A 14185-nucleotide genomic window follows, 5' to 3' on the forward strand; every position below is an offset into this window, starting at 1 on the left:
ACCATGGGACCTATGTTTCTTTGGGCCTGGCTTACTTCACTTAATATAATTTTTTCCAAGCCTTTCCATTTCCTAACAAATGAGGAAATGTCATTCTTTCTGATGGAGGCATAGAATTCCATTGTGTATATATACCACATTTTCTTGATCCATTCATCTACTGAGGGGCATCTGGGTCATTAGAGAAATCTTAAGTGAATCTTGACAGAGCATAGTAATATTATAACCAACAGAAGGATTAGGCAATCCAATAGAAAACATTCATTTTGCGTACTCCTGCCACTGAATCCTCTGAACTGTTGACACATTTTGGTGCTTATGACACATTCTGAGAAGTAATGATGTTGGAGGCCTATTTGGATCCAAGAAACTAGTAAGAAGTTTTTTGATATCATGGTGCTTGCTAACATAAGCATATAGGTACAGTAGGTGTCCACTTCAGCTCACAAATGAGCTGTTTCAAAATTTTATGTAATCAAAATATCTTGCTGCAATACAGTGGATTTACAATTCTCTCTCCTACTTCTTGCCTCATGCTGATCTGTGGGTTTCATACAAACATAGACACTACTCACAGAAAAGGGATATAAGAGGATGTTTGACATCTTTCTTGGTTACGCTGCTGATTATATATTTCCACTAGGGACATTCACTATGTAATAATAGACAAGTAATATTATTTCTTTGTCAGTATCAAGTATTCTATGAATCTTGGGGGGGGACAAAATTTGTATGAATTAGAGACTTTTCTGCACAGGAAGCACATCTCACTCACATGACCTTCAAAGTTCAAGAATCATTACTATAAGGAGTGCCTAAACTTTAAATTTGTTTTGTGTCTACATAGTTAATATAGCACACATACATCTATATATGACATATTAGTACATACATATGTTACATTTCATTGTTAAAACCATACAGTTTCTCTTCTTCAATCTTTATAGTTCTTCCCTTTCCTTCCCCCTGAAAGTTTACATTTAAAGATCCACTTCTGTCTATTTAAAGAGAAATACCCTACCAATTTTTCCTAGGAGACATGTGGAGGTTGAACAAAGTGAGAACAGCTTGCTGATAATTCAATACCAAGTACAGTGGCTGTGGTAGGTAGTTATGGATACTTAAATGTAAATATATAATGCCACACTAGGAGGAAGCACCTCATCTGGGAGGTGAGAGGAAGGGAGGCCAGAAGACCAGGATGTTGACCAGTTTAGCATTGGGAGCTTGGCAGCCTCCTCTGATCACATGTGTAACACAGTTTTCGCCTATTCTTTTCAAGGGGGCTGCCTCTTTCCCATAAATCCAGATGAACAATCAAGCCCAAGTGATGGCAGAATAAGCTGTTCTGCTATATTGCCTCCAAATGATATTTTCATCAGGAAAATTTACTTACAGGTGATTTTCAAGCAAATAAAGTATACCTCATTTTAAAAAATACTATTAGATCACAGGTGTTAACTAAGTTGAAACAAAGTGATTATATTTGACTTAGACTATATTATATATCTTGGTCTGAAATTTCTTGTCTTGGGTGCATTTATGACAATGAGCACTTTCTACAAAGAAGTGAGAAGAACCTGAAGTATGTAACTGTGAAATGAAACAAACACAAGGAGACTATAGATACATAAATTTATAATAAATAAATAAATTTAATTGCAGTCCATAAAGAATGTAAAAGTCACTGAACTAGTTGATAGGGACTTCATAAAACCTTCCAAACTAAACTTAAAAGACAGGATGTCCATGACTGGAGTCAGCTGTAAGTAGCACAGGCAGAAATAATTAATGATTTTCAAAAAATACATTTCAAACTTACAGACTCCACAATGACAATCATACTTTCTAAAGCATCGTTCAACTTTATTTTTAAACGTGAGAACTTCTTTCATTATACCTGAATTATTTCATAAATGATACTCAAAGTCACTGATTCTAAGCCAATTCTAAAAGGAGGCTTTAATGAAGCATTAATAACTTTAATAGTTTCGAGTATAACAGATAGAAAGAACTTTGATGTCAACAAGGTTTATGCAGAAAGGCATAATAATCAAAATACCTTTGAGGAAAAAATGTTCTTGGCACAGTACTAAACATGTAAGAGCTGTTCTAATTGTGTTTAATATTTTTGGCATAGTGTCAAATTCCTGTGGTATTGAAAATTACAGTGGGAAAGCTTTTTTTGAAGGTAGTTTCTAAAACAAATCAAGCCTATGCACAGCACACACACACACACACACACACACACACACACACACACACACACACACACACACAAATTGCTGTCATTTGCTGTTGAGCAAAAGGATTCTTTATCCAGAGGGAAAGATAATGGATCCAACCCTGAGCTCAGCCCCCAGATCAGAGCCAAAGCACATAGCTAGCAAGACATTCAGTGCCTAGAGGGTGCTGCAAAATCACTTTGATGCCAGTAACTTGACCCTAGGTGATGGAAGACCTGTGTGGCAGGCACCAGCAACAGGAAATCCTGCTGGCAGTAGCACTCAAGAATTACTTGTGAAGCCATTGATTGTGGCCTTCTGCTCTCCATTCAATAGATGCCATTCAGAAGCTTATGACTTACAGATATTATAGCAGTTACCAGGGGATATCACCACCCTGCTTTTTGACAGTTTCAGTCTAGGAAGAGACAATGCAAGCCATTTTAATACAAGTATTGTAATAAGGAAATTGGTTCAAATTGGAATAAGGATGCCAAGACAGGAATCTTCCCATGGGTACCAATTGGGTACAAGCCTTTTAAAAGCTATCACACAGGCATCTAAGAGCATTTTGATTTATGTCTGATTGGCAATCAGACCATTCATTGAGCCCACTGGACTATTTCAAAGCACTGTTTACTTACCTCTAAGTCCTAGCAGGTCATGGTCTAAAGTTCCAGTAAGAATTGTGAGAGCCAGATGACAGTGGCTCAAGCCTGTAATCCTAGCTACTCAGAAGGCTGAGATGTGACTGTACCAAGTCAGCTTGGACATAAAAATCTGTGATGTTCCATCTCCAAAATAATTAGGAAGAATAGCCAGCAGGATGAACAAGTGAGAGGTCCTGAATTGAGGTGCAAGTACTGCCAAAAAGAAAAAGTGAAAAACCCTAGGCTGAAAAATCGGTCATAATATTTGCTACTATCAAGCACTGGTTATAAATCATGAAGTACACAAAATGGTTTAAAAGCGTTATTTCATCTTATGGTCAGACACTATGTCGTGAATTTACTGTATTTTACCACCTATAACTACCCTGTAAGGTTCTCCTTATTAGCCCCATTTTCTGAATGGGAAAGCAAAAGATAAACAAGACTTGCTGATATGTTCAAGCTGGTGTTTGGCAAATTCAGGACTCACTTCAGGGCCTAGCTAGTAATCATTGTCTTTTCTTGGATTACGTACTCTTGTCTCAGAAATAACTGATTCAAACCTGAGGTTATACAATCAACAGTGGGCAAATCTTAGAGGATTAAGGAGAAATGAAGCACAAGTGACCACACATAGGTTAAGCATCTCTACTTCAACTGAGTACTATTAACAGCAAAAATCAATCACATGCTCTCTGAGCCCACAGAGTAGAGACCATGAGCAAAGTCTGAACATTTCTAGACAAAAAAAAGGTAGCATTGAAGTTAAGTGGTGAAAGATATGTCCAAGAAATATTACAGGATTTGATCCATTTATGACTCCTGTTATAGATGAATGTGTGAGGATGGTTACTAGTGGGCAATAGAACAATATTTGAATGGTAGTAATTCAAGGAAATAGTATCATCATGTCAAAAACCTTGGAAGGAGTTTAATAATGACAGCAAGCAGTCACATTCCCTTTCCAAAAAGACTACTTTACTATAAATTAAAAGTTGGATCATGTACAACTTTCGCAATAATCGGAGATATGTTCTCAGATATTATAAAGAGAAACACAATATTAATTCCTTTTCAAACTTTATCTCACGTGGGTTTTCTTGGATGACATTGATACAAGGGAATTTGTGGGGAGTGGGTCGTGGGACTTGAACTCTGGGCTTGGGCACTGTCCCTGTGCTCTTTAGCTCAAGGCAAGCGTGCTACCACTTGAGCCACAGTGCCACTTCTGGTTTTCTAGTAATTTATTGGAGATAAGAGTCTCACAGACTTTCCTGCCCGGGCTGGCTTTGAATCGCGATCCTCAGATCTCAGCCTCCTGAGTAGCTAGGATTATAGGCGTGAGCCACCAGCACCCTGCCCAAGGGATGTTTTTTTAACATTAAGATGAAACCATGTAACAAAATGAAAAAAAAATCCCATTAGCAACTCTGTTTGTTAGACTTGTTTGGGTACCAGTCACTTTGCAAAAGCAAACATCTAACATCCACACTTGGTTAGCACTGGTCTTCCCTTTTCTTGTAAAAAATCTCATCTGTCCTCCTTCCAGTTATTTATTCTTTGGTGTGATACGCTGGCTCACTGTGACTATTACTCAAAACTTTGGATGTGAGCGCATATCCTGGGCCCAGCCACACAAGATTATGCTGACTTTTAGAGAGACCACATGACCTTGTTCACGTCCATTGGCAATCATTTCAAGGTTAAATTTGTCAGGAGGAGGGGCTTGATTGCCTGAGCAAGTTGAAAGTGTTTACAAAATGTGTAATAATGTCTACTGAACAGAGGGGTGCTGAATGGCAGAAAGCTACAAAGATGTTTAAAATAACATGACAGCCTTAAAGGCTGGATAGGTACACAGACAATACTGGTACAACTATAATTAAGAAGCCCAAACAAATCCAAAGGGACTGATCCCAGCACACTGCCCACATTTCCCCACAACAGGTTTGAAACCCAGCTTTGGAAATACTCATAACCAATAGCCTTCATTTGTGATTCTTTTGGGACTTAACCTGGAGAGAGGCACTTCACCCATAATCAGCTCTTCACAGGTACAATCTACACCTAAGGTGTGTCAACAGCAGCCCCCTTCATGCCATTTTATTTTATTTTAATGCTATTATGAAAGGCTATTTTAACTCCTGCGCTCTACTCAGGAATTTTCCTGCTTGTTGACAACTCTACTCCACTAAACATCTCTGTCTGCCAAATCCTGCTATCCTAGCTCTGTCAGAGGTGTTCATCTTGAAAAAAACTTGTCAATAAACTGTTAGATATAAATCTCTCTCTGTGACTGCCTCCTGAAATCCAACCTTTGACCATTTTCTTTGGCTGAAATCTGTGAGCACTGGAAGCCCAATGGATTCTCTCTACTTTGGAAATAAGTTTAGGAGCCATTATCCTTGTTTCCCCCCTAGTTTGTGTAAGTCTGCAAGATCTTGTGTTTCTCTGAGCCTCACCCAGTTCCTCTTGTCACTGGTGGTGCCCCTATGACCTGAATAGGAAATAAACATCCCTGCACACTACCTTCCCTAGCCCAAGCAGAGTCTGCACCTTCTCATGCCCTTTCAGATCCAGGGCTGCTTTTAGACAGTTGCAGTTATTCTATATGATGATGGTATCTGTCATGATGCTTCTTTCTCACGTAGTAAGATCCAGCCCAGTAGTTCTTCAAGGATTGGCAAGCTAAACATAGACAAGAAGATAAAATACTTAAGATGGATCGTCCAGGGTTGATATTCACACTTGTTTATTATTTTATGACTAGACTCTAAGCATATGTTTTATTAAAATAGTAACAAACTAAAAATTAAAAAATGATTTGAAGAGAATGTCTGATTGAGTTTTTATTTCTCCCTTTAATAACAAACTCATTTTGGTAACATTAGCACTAATTTAAAGTTGAGTGCTGGTGGCTCATGCCTGTAATCTTAACTACTGAGAAGACTGAGATCTGAGAGGATCATGGTTCAAAGCCAGCCCAGCCAGGAAAGTTCTTGAGACTCCTACCTCCAATCAACTACAATTATCTGGAAGTGGCACTATAGCTCAAGTGGTAGAGCTCTAGCCTTCAGTGAAAAAATGTCAGAGACAGTGCCCAGACCCTGAGTTCAAGTCCCAGGACTGGCCCAAAATAATAATAATAATCATAACAATAATAATAGTAAATATTTAAAAATATACCACCAATCTCAAAAGAAAAAGATATAGTGCTTAACTGACAGAAAAAAAGAAGCTACCTTCTAATATTGCACTGAAATAGTATCTGAGTGGTTCTTAGAGTGATTTGAAATGAACAAAATCCTTGTTAGTTGGACTATTTATACTACCAGGTAGCAAAGAGAGGTAAATGAACTATAGAGTTGAGCTCCTCAAAAAATGCACCCAGATGGACGGATTCTGGTCCCAGTCAAGGAGCAAAAATAATGTTGAGTAAACCTGGTTTGAACTCAGGAGCCCCACAGTATCTTGACAAAAGTAATCACAAAACCTAAATTGTGGAGACATTGTATGTAGGGCAAAATTGTAGGGTGATTTGTACTATTTAAAAGGCACTCACCATTGTTATGATAGAATGTAGTTTCTGCTGATGGTAAGTTTACAACTTCAAATTACAAAATTCATGGAAAGGCAAACCAGAATTGCATAAACAGGTAATTTTACATCCTGAAACTAGAACATATGTATACAGAAAGACACTTAAAAGAGTATATACAGGATTTTACAAGAAATAATAGCTTCCAAACAATAATAATAGGTTATAAAAAATGGACTACTCTAGCCAGGCACCGGTGGCTCACACCTGTAATCCTAGCTACTCAGGAGGCTGAGATCTGAGGATCGTGGTTCAAAGCAGCCTGGGCAAGAAAGACCGTGAGACTCTTATCTCCAATAAACCAGTCAGAAAACTGGAAGTGGTGCTGTGGCTCAAGTGGTAGAGCACTAGCCTTGAGCTGAAGAGCTGAAGGACAGTGCCCAAGCCCACAGCTCAAGCCCCACGACTGACAAAAAAAAAAAAGGACTACTCTGAAAGGATCAAGTAAGAAACTTTGGAAAATAATCAAAATAAAATATTAATTGAATAGATTAATCTTAATCCATGAAGGTGAGAAAGCTGAAAAGAGATTCTGTTAACTGGAAAGCAGAATAGAGGAAATCCTTTAGGATATAACCTAAAATAAAATATAAAAAAATTAAGTTCAGAAAGAAAGCAGAATGAGAAAATTTTAGCTTGCATGAAGAAGAAAACAGAAGATATAAAGGATGGTGATTTCTAAAGACATCAAGTCTAGGAATAGTCTCAAAATGAGGAAAGGTTATTTTTGAATAATACATGCTAAGTGTAATTTAAAAAATCAATCATTAAGGACAAAGGAAGAACGTGAAAATTGTCCACAGGAGGAAAAGTTAAATTAGAAAAAAAAAGATTTGTTCCAAATTGTCAAGTAATACAAATCAACAGCATACTTTCTCATCTGTGGAGATAAATTACAGAAGATGACAAAATGGAATCTTCAAAAAGAGTAATTATGGTAAGTGCAATAAAAATACTAGTTAATCGTGATGACTAAGAGCATAAATCAAGTGGTAGCATACCTACCCAGCAAGCGCTGCTCAGCAGCAGGGTGTTCCTTAATGAGATGATATTGATACTCACTCATGACTACTTGCATGTGCACATGGGCTGGGGAGCTATCTCCTTGGGCTGGGTGAATAGTCTTCCAGAGCACATCAAATATAATTTTCCAGGTATGCTTAGGGGGAGCTATCATCCTTCCACTCTCAGTTGTTAAAACAACCAGTGTTCACTCTGGTTCACATTTGGCCTGCAGAAAGCTCAGCTCAGCATAGGTTTCATGGTGGGGCCCAAGTGGCTTCAGCCATGATGACACTTAAAGCTTCTGTTTTCATTCACATTTTAAACCTCAAACCAGTCAGTTGACCACATATGCAACTTCACATGGGCAGGTAGGGCCATCCTATTTTCTGTCTAGAAGGAGAATCTGAAATACTTCAAAAAATAGCATGAATGACAACACAAAGGGTGGATCCACTCTCCTCTCAAATTCTGAGGGAATGTGAACAAACTAGCTTAATTTCTTCTTACTTCTAGGTTCTCTGTATCAAATTCTTCTATTTTCCACTTATCATGTAGTCCATTCTGCCTAAAGACTTTAATTCCCCTTTGGCAATGAATACACCGGCCATCATTTTTGTCACAAGAACAGAGTGGCAGAGGAAAGGGTTCTTTGCATTCCTTCATGATTAAATCATGAAGAAATCATGGGAAAATATAATTAATATCTTAGTGGTATATCCTGTCATATTAAATTCTTAGTAAATCGGTATGTTTTATAAAAAGCATATAAAAATTTATCAATTGGGATCCATATTACAACATATAACCAAATTTGAGTCTGAAAATCTTTCTTTTTCTCCTGATGAGTGAAATTCAAAACCAAAAATTATATTTTAGATTTCGTTAATTTACCATATTTTTTGTATGTACTGGGACTTGAACTCAGGGTTTGAGAGCTGCCCCTGAGTTTTTTGGCTCAAGGCTAGCACTTCACCAGTTGAGTCACAGTTCCACTTCCAGCTTTTTGGTGGTTAATTGGAGATAAGAAAGAGTCTCACAGACTTTTCTGCTTGTGCTGGCTTTGGGCCGCAATTTACAGATCTCAGCCTCCTGAATAGGTAGGACTGCAGGCATGAGCTACTAGGGCCAGACAAACTCATCATATTTTAATTTATTTCTGAGTGCTATTTAATTATATTCTGTTTGTTTGTGGTTTGTTGCTTGCTTGAGGTAGTCTATGCCACAGATTTGAAATCAAATAAACCTAATTGTAAACTCTAGTTCTGGTCATTAGTAATTAAGTTAACTTTGTAAGTTACTAAGCCACACTGAACCTCATTTTCTTCACTTATACTATGGGGATAATGATATTCCCCTAGAGGAGTAACAGAGAGATTGAGCAGATTGAATGAAGCAATGTATAGACGTTCCTGGCACTGCTCCTTGCCCAATGCCCGGTAAACATTCAGACTTCTCCCTACTCCTATTTGCTTAGAGCAATACTAGGCTTGCCTGTTTACATTGCATCCTGAAATTGGATGCAGAAAAATGTGTAATTCTTCTTTCAACTAATCATGGAGAATAACGAGCAATGAGGGAATGCAGGATCAGAATAAACAGAATTCTAAAGACATTTGGTTTGCAGAATGTCAGTAATTCGATCCAGAAGTGACTCCTGAAGCTTGTAAATTCCCATGTTGTTTGTCTCAAGAGCTCTTGAACTACATGTCCCCCACTGTAAAATCATGGCAACCCATGGGAAGGCATAACATTGGCTCATAGATTAGTGATGCAAAGTTACCTTTTCAAATTTCTGTAGTCTTTTTTGTGTGTTGTCATTCCCTGGAAGCTGCTGGTGAGGTCTCTATAGTCATTGACTTCCCAGTAGTGCTTTTTGTCTTTTTCACACAACTGATTTGTAGTCGTTCTTTCTTTCCACTTTCTCTATTCTTTTTTATTTTATTTTTGTCTCATTCCTTCCTACTTCTTCTTCTTGATCTCTTTAAGAAATATAATTGTAATTTTCTCCCTTGATATTTACCACTTGGTATTTTCTGATCATGCATTCATATTATCGTAAGATAAATGATCAGAGAAGCCATATTTTGGAAGATGGAATCTTGGAGTCTTTATTACAATACTAGAAGTCTGCAGACAGCCCATTGTAACATAGGCCTGCACCCTACAAATACACTTAACATAGCTAAGAAACAGTTCAAAGATGATGAGAGACAAGCCAGGAGACAGGGCACAGGACAGGATCACAAAGACACATGTGGCATGGTCCTGGGGTCTATGCTCCTCTAGGCCTAAATAGGGCCGGGGCAGGGGGGCAGGGGTCACAGGAAATTCCTAATCCCAGGCATTGGACTGACAGGTCCAGCAACCTATCAGCCAAGTGCCTGCCACTGTCTCCAAGGATCCAGGTATGACTATCACCTTGAGGAGTGCTGCGGCGGGGGGCGGGGGGGGGGGGCATCACCCTCCCCCACAATGAAAACAAGATAACACCTGCATTTCTCTGAAGCAGAGCCCTCCTAGTTCACCTTGACCTATGCATCTGCATTTCAAAGGATGGCTTGTCTCACCTATAGGGTGGACTGGCCCCATCACCTGCTAGGCACCAGGATAGCTGCAAGAAATTATTTAGGCTCAGCCTCCTTACTTCAACATTACCTAATGGTCACTCTTACTTCAATATGCTATTGACTACTTGTTGTGACTGCCAGTACTCATCTCATCGTCAGAGTTGTTTTATATCAGAATCAGTCTGTTCTTCTCTTCACTATGCACTTTGTCCACAGCCTTCATAGGTGATCATCTTTATCTGATCTATGCAAAAGGCAGAAACTCCTTCCTTCAATATGCCACTCACAATATTAGCAGAGACCTAATACCGAGACAGTCATTCCTCATATTTACAATCAATTTTTCTCCCAATTATTTCTTCTGATTGATCTCAGTCAGGCAGAAGACCTTTCCTCATGAGGATTTTTTAGTATTTGAAAGTATCAATTATATCCCTATGAGACCTCTTCGGCCAGACTCACTTTCCAGTTTTTCTTATTAATTGACCCATGATCACAACCTGTCTGTTTAAATCTGCTGCTCATGTAAGACTCTGGGTCTTGTTCAGTTTCCATGTTATTCTACCCAGTATCACATGATGACATAATATGAAATATCTACCTGTCATCCAGTATGCATAATATGATTTATGCCTCTTTTCTCTGGATTATTTCCCAAACTCACAAGCTCCCTGCAAGTATAAAAAGATTGCATACACAGACAGCAGACAGATCATATATAAAAATAGAACTCTGGCTCACAGTCTACAGCAACCAGGAGACCAACATCTTATCCACAGAAACAGGCTAGAAAGCCACCCTCTTAATCCACAGGTCAGACATGTAAAGAGCCACATCACTATCCCTAGCAACAATTCTGGAGGCCTAACAGGAAGCCCTATAGAGAAGGGCCTCAAATATCTAGGACTTTTATTAATATGAGGCAGCTTTCTTAAACGTTGTCCCCAAGTGAAACGGTGGACCAACCAGGGAAAGCCCATTGTTCACCCTATCACCTGGAACGTTTCGCAGTTGGCCATCACTGGCTTCCCCAGGCTAACAACTTCCCACTGAGGGCACAAGTGGCTCCTTTCCTCTTCACTGTAGTGCTTTCTCCCACATCTTCCTGACTCTGAATCTCTGTCAAAACCCAGGTAATGGCTGACCATCTTGCTACAGCCAGCACTAGAGAAACAGCCTTTGCTTCTTCTCATTCGGTTAGTTCTCATTTATTTCACTGGACAAGGCCTCAGTGACCTAAAGAGTTAATATATCCAATGAGGAGATACAGATTTCTTTTGCATGGAAAGGGACAAAAATAGCCCTCATAAACACTAAGAAGTATGGAAAGATTTTTTTTTCTGGAAAGCATTCTAGTTTTCCCGGATCCAAGCCTCCTGATTTTCTGTCCAGTAGTCCATAATGTGTTGACCTTAATTCTGTTAAACAGCTTATGTCTTCCACTTCAACCAGCATGCCCTCTTCTTTCCATCTCAATATGAGGCCATGATAAAGAGGCATTTCAATAAAAAGCCAACAATGGAGAACAATTCTTTCCATTTTATGGTACAAAAACAGTATGAACATGATTCTTTTCCTTCATTTTGTCCTAGCACATTACTACCTGCCAAGAAGAATCTGGTGTCAGTTTAATTTTCTGCTGCAAAAGAAGGACATTGAGAACTGGTTATTGAAGCAGCTACCTCCAACTTTTGGAAGGTCAGTTAAACCTCTGTGTACTTCTGATTTTTTTCTATATAGATATATTATCACCAAAGATGACATGACCCTACAAATAAAAATTAGCTGTATACGACTGAATTTACAGTACAGCAAATCAAGAAAAACAGGGCAGTTTAGGTGGAACAGAGGAATATATACATGGACTATGCACACACTTTTAGTCCTTTGCAAGCTAAATGCCTCGAAGTACATCTGGAAAGTAGGAAAGAGTGATGATGGGGAAGCTGAGCAAAGTCTTTTTCAAAGGATGCTGAAATAAATAAGATAGGGATATAGATGCTTGCATTAATTCTTCAGGGACTTTCTAACACAGAGGGGACTATGACTTAAGACAGTGGTAGAAATAAGTAAAAAAGGGCTTTAACTTATCCATTCTGCAACTTACTTTTCCTCTCTCCTCTCCCTCCTCCACCCTACCAGTCCTAGGGCTTTAACTCAGGGCCTGGGCATTGTCTCTGAGCTTTATTGCTAGGCTAGGACTCTTCCATTAGAGCCATTGCTTCACTTCTGGCTTTTCTGGTGCTAAGTGGAGGCAAGAGTCTCATGAACTTTCCTGATTTTAATAGCATTTTAGAAAAAACTTTAGCATTTATATCATTGTTCCAGAGACATGACATATAAAAGCTGAACGTACATGAGGAATTCCAACAACTGAGTCATCCTCTATCTTTTCATTTGTTTCTTCTGCTCAGCAAAGAGCAATCTTAGCATTGTGGCATTGATGAGAGGAGGCCAATGGATAAAAAGCATGCATTGTTTGTTGACACTATCTCATATTTTTCAGTTGTGTAGGCAGAAAGTAGTTAAGTGACTTAACAGTTTTCATAAAATAAATCAGAGACAGAATAGGAAAGAGAACTCAGACACTTTTTATTGTTAGGGCCAGCTTCTGGTTTCCTAGGCTACACAATCCATGTGACAGCAGATAACAGAGTAAGTCAGAAGAGAAATATTAAATAATATCATTTAAAATAACTTTCACATTTGAAAGGGAATTATCAGAAATGAATCTCAGTGGCAGAAATAAAGTCAACTTATTAAAGTACAATTGCTTTTATCATTTCACTGAATGAAACGTGAGCTGTCAGCTCTGTTTTGATTTAATTTCGTATTGGATTTTTGGTGTCTTAATGGGATAAAGTCATGGTTTCTGTCACAACAGCATACAGAAATGTAATGATGGAAGATAAATGGAAAGACAATGAAAAGGATGAACAAAAGCAATTTCCATGAGATAATACAAAGAATTGTAAACACAATGAGGTAACTTTTTGTTGATACTAACTGAATGCTCAGGTCAGATTTCACTTTGGAACAAGTCTAGGTTTCAACATCAGGAAAAATCCCCAAGGAAGTCTCCAAATTATTCCCTAATGACTCACTTTCCTATTTGTCTCTCTGTGTAACAGACAACTTACAGATAAAGGTAAGCACCATCTTTTATGACGTTTTAAAAGATTCTTAGGGAGAAAGTGACAAACTATACCTAGGTTTCCATTGTCTGTGTCTGTGAGAGGCTAAGCAGGTGGGAATTCAAGCTGCAACTCTCCACACAAAGCAGACATGTCTGTAAACACACTCAATACATTTGGGGCATCTCAATTGTTAGTGTACCCTTGATTTAACTTCAGAACTGAAATACAATGTTAAAGAGAAACTTCATTAAGTTACAATGAAGACTTCTTGGAGAAAAACTACACAACTATTTTTTTTAATTTTGCAGTAGCTTTATTTTTTTTTTAATTGTGAGAATACGGTACAGAGGAGTTGCAATTACATGGACAAGATAATGAGTACATTCCTTATCAAGCATTGTTGCTTCCTCTTTGTTTCCCCTTCTCATCCCTTCCCATCTCTCCCTCCACTCCTTCTCCCCACCCTCCCTGGCCAAAGTTGTAAAGTTCGTTTTTCGACATAATGACTTGTACATCTCTTTGTTGCAATGGGTCCACCTGTATCCCTAGTTAAACTATTTGTTTTTTCCCTTCCCCTCCACAAATTATACCAACATCAAAAACAGTGAAAGCATGGGTTATACCGTGGGGGAGGGACATACAAAGCAACAAAGAAATCATCTTATAAATATGTTAGAAACAATCTCATGGAACCTACAGACCTATAGCCATCTAATCTTCGATAAGGGAGCTAAAACAATAGAATGGAAGAAAGACAACCTCTTCAGTAAATGGTGCTGGCAAAATTGGTTAACTACTTGTAGAAAACTAAAGCTAAATCCTTATATACACCCTGCACCAGAATCAACTCCAAATGGATCAAAGACCTCGAAGTCAAAGCAGACACTCTGAAAACACTACAGGATGGAATAGGAGAAACCCTCGGTCTCCTTGGCTCAGGTCGAAATTTTCTGAATAGAGACCCGGAAACACAACAAATCAAAGAAAGGTTGGACAAATGGGA

General features: G+C 38.5%; 1 pseudogene; it reads left to right on the forward strand.

Moving 5' to 3' along the window:
• Positions 1–3607: 3607 nt before the first annotated feature.
• On the forward strand, positions 3608–3810 carry LOC122096464 (annotated as a pseudogene).
• The last annotated feature ends 10375 nt before the right edge of the window (positions 3811–14185 follow it).

Source organism: Dipodomys spectabilis, unplaced genomic scaffold (genome assembly GCF_019054845.1).
Source record: "Dipodomys spectabilis isolate Male_0828 unplaced genomic scaffold, ASM1905484v1 ptg000015l, whole genome shotgun sequence".
Taxonomy (NCBI): domain Eukaryota; kingdom Metazoa; phylum Chordata; class Mammalia; order Rodentia; family Heteromyidae; genus Dipodomys; species Dipodomys spectabilis.